General features: G+C 32.8%; 1 protein-coding gene across 1 annotated transcript in view; it reads left to right on the top strand.

The window, feature by feature from the left end:
* The first annotated feature begins 363 nt into the window (after nt 1–363).
* The window catches only part of LOC143020051 (uncharacterized), a 13,585-nt gene continuing 9,417 nt past the window's right edge, over nt 364–4,531 (top strand). Inside the window, exon 1 of the mRNA XM_076176218.1 lies at nt 364–638. The gene's annotated coding sequence lies outside the window, so the exon portion shown is untranslated. The remainder of the gene's footprint in view (nt 639–4,531) is intronic.

Below are 4,531 nucleotides of genomic sequence, written 5' to 3'. Positions count from 1 at the left end.
CATCATCATCATCATCATCATCATCATCATCATCATCATCATCATCATCATCATCATCATCATCATCACCATCATCATCACCATCATCGTCATAATTGTCATCATCATCATCGTCGTCATCGTCATCGTCATCGTCATTGTCATCGTCCTCTTCGTCATCACCGTCGTTGTCGTCATCATTGTCGTCGTCATCATCATCATCGCCTCGTCATCCTCCTCCCACACCTCCTCCTCCTCCTCCCACACCTCCTCCTCCTCCTCCTCGTCGCGTCACTTGCCTCACCATGTACGAGTAGAAGAGCTTGATAGAGGATAACAATATCACATCCTGTCTTGCCCAGCTCGTCCTTCGCCTGGTCCTCCCTTCCCGTCCCTGACTGCGAAGACACCCTCAGTAGCTGTGTTACAGTCCGCGAGAGAGGAGTGTTTGCGCGAAAACGCGATAGAAAGTTTTTTGAAAAAAGAAAAAAAAACGCAGTTGTTTTAGTAGATGTGAGATCGTTTTCAGGTGGTCAGGCAAGAAAATAATTTGGGGGAACTTCTGTCCAGGACGTGGGGTTGGTGTGCCACTGATGTGGCTTTACCTCTTGGATTGAAGTCTTCGAACTGCAGTCTGCAAAAAGCTTTCATTGTTTAAGGTGAGTTGGCTACTGATTTCTTAAGTTTAGTGTTCCTTAACTTGGGGCTCATGACAAGAATTTACGGGGGCTTTGTACTGCCGTTACAAATTACTTATTTCTGTATAATGTGAGGAATCTGGAAAAAATCCATCATTCTGTCCTGGCAGAAGAAATATAATTAGGATTGCCAGCGTTACAATAAGGATTTCTCTTCATCAACATATTATTATTATTATTACTATTATTATTATTATTATTATTATTATTATTATTATCATTATTATTATTATTATTATTATTATTATTATTATTATTATTATTATTATTATTATTATTATTATTATTATTATTATTATTATCATTATTATTATTATTATTATCATTATCATCATCATCATCATCATTATTATCATCATTATCATCATTATCATTATTATTATTATTATCATTATCATCATCATCATCATCATCATCATCATCATCATCATCATCATCATCATCATCATCATCATCATCATCATCATCATCATCATCATCATCATCATCATCATCATCATCATTATTATCATCATTATCATCATCATCATTATTATTATCATCATTATCATCATCATCATTATTATCATTATCATCATTATTATTATTTTTATTATTATTATTATTATTATTATTATTATTATTATTATTATCATTATTATTATTATCATTATTATTATTACTATTATCATTATTATTATTATTATTATTATTATTATTATTATCATTATTATTATTATCATTATTATTATTATCATTATTATTATTACTATTATTGTTATTACTATTATTATTATTACTATCATTATTATCATTATTATTATTATCACTATCATCATCATATCCATTATTATCATCATCAGTGTTATTATTGTTATTATTACTATTATTATTATTTTACCATTTTTATCGAGGTGGGACTTGAGAGAAGAATGAGGGTGAGCCACATGAATGTTGAGAATCTAGGGGAGGTGGGGGTGGGGGGCTGAGAAACACTGCTCCAGTTCTTTGGTGCTGGTCTCGTATACTCTTAGTTGTGGGTTCGAATCCCGCACTCCCGTCCGATTTCTATCAGTGACTGTTACCTGCCCCAACAGTCCTTTAGGCACATAACAGGTCAAAGGTGACGGCTTCGGCCGCAGCTACACGCCATCTAGCGTAGGTTCTTCATCTTCATTTCTTTCTTCTTATTCTTCTTATTCAGTGCCAAGGCAGCTCCCTTAGACAAACTCTATTGCAGCAATCAATTGTTTCAGCGATCACTACATGGATACTAAGTTTATTCCATTCGTTAACTACTCTGTATATATATATATATATATATATATATATATATATATATATATATATATATATATATATATGTGTGTATATATACACTGAGTTAAACACCACATCATTGTCACAATTATTTATCTTCTTCCTAATATTTTCAATTCTCCTCACTACAGTTCTGACTTTGGGTGGGTGATCGTAAACGAGCTGCCCAAAGTTATCCATTTTAATAACTCAATTTGACGTTTCGACTTCAAGGAGTCATTCTCAAAATAATAAATTACAATTCAACACAACACAATTAAACAGGCACAGAACAACTGAATTTTCACAGGTTGAACAAGGAGACGTCTTTCCATATACATGGAAAGGCTTACAATAGTGTGTGGGCCGTCGAACTGACCCGAGCTGATCGTCTCAGAGGAGGGGGAGAGGGAGAGGAAGGGGAGGGGTAGTATGCAATGAGAGAGGGGTGGACATAATCCCACTATTGGTGGGATTAGTTCTCACATATCTTGAGGAGCTATTGAATAAGGTAATGGCCGTTACCACATTAGATTGTATATTAACCCTAGGAGCCCATTCCCTGATATACATAGCCTTTAGCATTCTTAATTCTCTAACATCATTACTTTGTGTAACTACTTCAGTATTGTTAACAATGGTTGCTCTATCAAGGGAAGATTGATGCTCGCGCTGAAAATGGTCAGATCGTAAACCCAATGTATGCACATTGGTACAGCGCGCAGTCTCCATAGTTACAGTTAAATCTGTACACCACATTATTTTTTGACAGTCCCAGACTTGCCAGACAAATAATTTTTCAGCACTAAGGAGCAAGTGCAGGGGTTCTTATAAAAAATCACCATTCGTAAGACATTGCCTACTGCCCCGAGCCCCCCTTCCCCTCCCCCTCCCCCTTCCTCTCCCCTCCCCCTCCCCCTCCCCCTCCCCCTCCTCTGAGATGATCAGCTCGGGTCAGGTCGACGGCCCACACACTATTGTAAGCCTTTCCATGTATATGGAAAGACGTCGCCTTGTTCAGTCTGTGAAAATGTAGTTGTTCTGTGCCTGTTTAATTGTGTTGTGTTGAATTGTAATTTATTATTTTGAGAATGACTCCTTGAAGTCGAAACATCAAATTGTGTTATTAAAATGGATAACTTTGGACAGCTCGTTTACGATCACCCTCCCAAAGTCAGAACTGTAGTGAGGAGAATTGAAAATATTAGGAAGAAGATAAATAATTGTGACAATGCTGTGGTGTTTAACTCAGTGTGTATCAAGGAGAACCTGCGCCCCAAGTATACGATATATATATATATATATATATATATATATATATATATATATATATATATATATATATATATATGTGTGTGTGTGTGTGTGTGTGTGTGTGTGTGTGTGTGTGTGTGTGTATGTATGTATATATGTATGTATATATATATATATATCAATTCACTTATCTAAATATTCATCTATTTGTTTATTTCTTTAAATGTTTGCCCATTTATTCATTTATGTTTATTTATATTTTTACTTATATTTTGTGTTCTTATTTATCTATTAATTCTTTAGTTTGATTTTAATTTATTTCTTTATACATTTATTCTGTCTATTCATCACATCTATCTCTTCAGCTGTTTATATTCATCTATCTAACTAACGAACTATTTACCTAACTAATTAACTATCTAATCAATTAACTATCTATCTAACTAATTATTTATCTATCTATTTATTTATCTATTTAAACAACTAACTATCTAACCAATTATCTAAGTATCTAAACGACGAACTATCTAACTATCTAACAACTAAATATTTTACCAACTAACTATTTAACCAACTAACTATCTAAGCAACAAACTATCTAAGATAACTATATAGCCAACATATTATCTAAAGAACTAATATCTAATTATCTAACTATTCAATTCTCTAACAATCTAACTATCTATATCTCTGTCTCGTTCAATAACTATCTTAATACGTAATCGTCTGTCTAACTAGCTATATAACTATCTAGCTAGCGATCTAAAAATCTAAATTGTTATGTAACTACCTACCTAACTACAGTATATGTAACTATCACTTCAACTATCTAACTATCTATCTAATCATCTAATAACCTATATATCTAACTAGTAATTATCTAATGATCTAACTATATAACTATCTAACTATCTTACTAGTTATCTAACTATCCATCCATCTATCTATCTATCTATCTATCTATCTATCTATCTATCTATATAATTATCGATCTAACTATCTAACAAGATCACTAATTATCTAACTAGCTAACTATCTAACGAACTTACGTACTATTTAATCAACCAAATATCTAACAATCTATCTATCGAACTAGCGACCTAACTAGCTATGTAAATAGCTATCTAATTATCTATCCACAACTAGCAATCTAGCTATCTATCTACTTATCTAATGATCTAACCATACATATATATAACTAGATATCTAAAAATTCAGTTAAGTAACTAATAAATTATTTACCTATGTAACTATCTAACTATATTACTTGTTATATTACTAGCTATTTAACTAGCTATTTAACCAGTTAAGTAACTAATTAC

The sequence above is a fragment of the Oratosquilla oratoria genome, chromosome 38, assembly GCF_046742065.1.
Source record: "Oratosquilla oratoria isolate Oo_2021 chromosome 38, ASM4674206v1, whole genome shotgun sequence".
Lineage (NCBI taxonomy): Eukaryota > Metazoa > Arthropoda > Malacostraca > Stomatopoda > Squillidae > Oratosquilla > Oratosquilla oratoria.
Note: the sequence above shows the minus strand (reverse complement) of the source record. Positions and strands in the feature narration are given on the sequence as shown.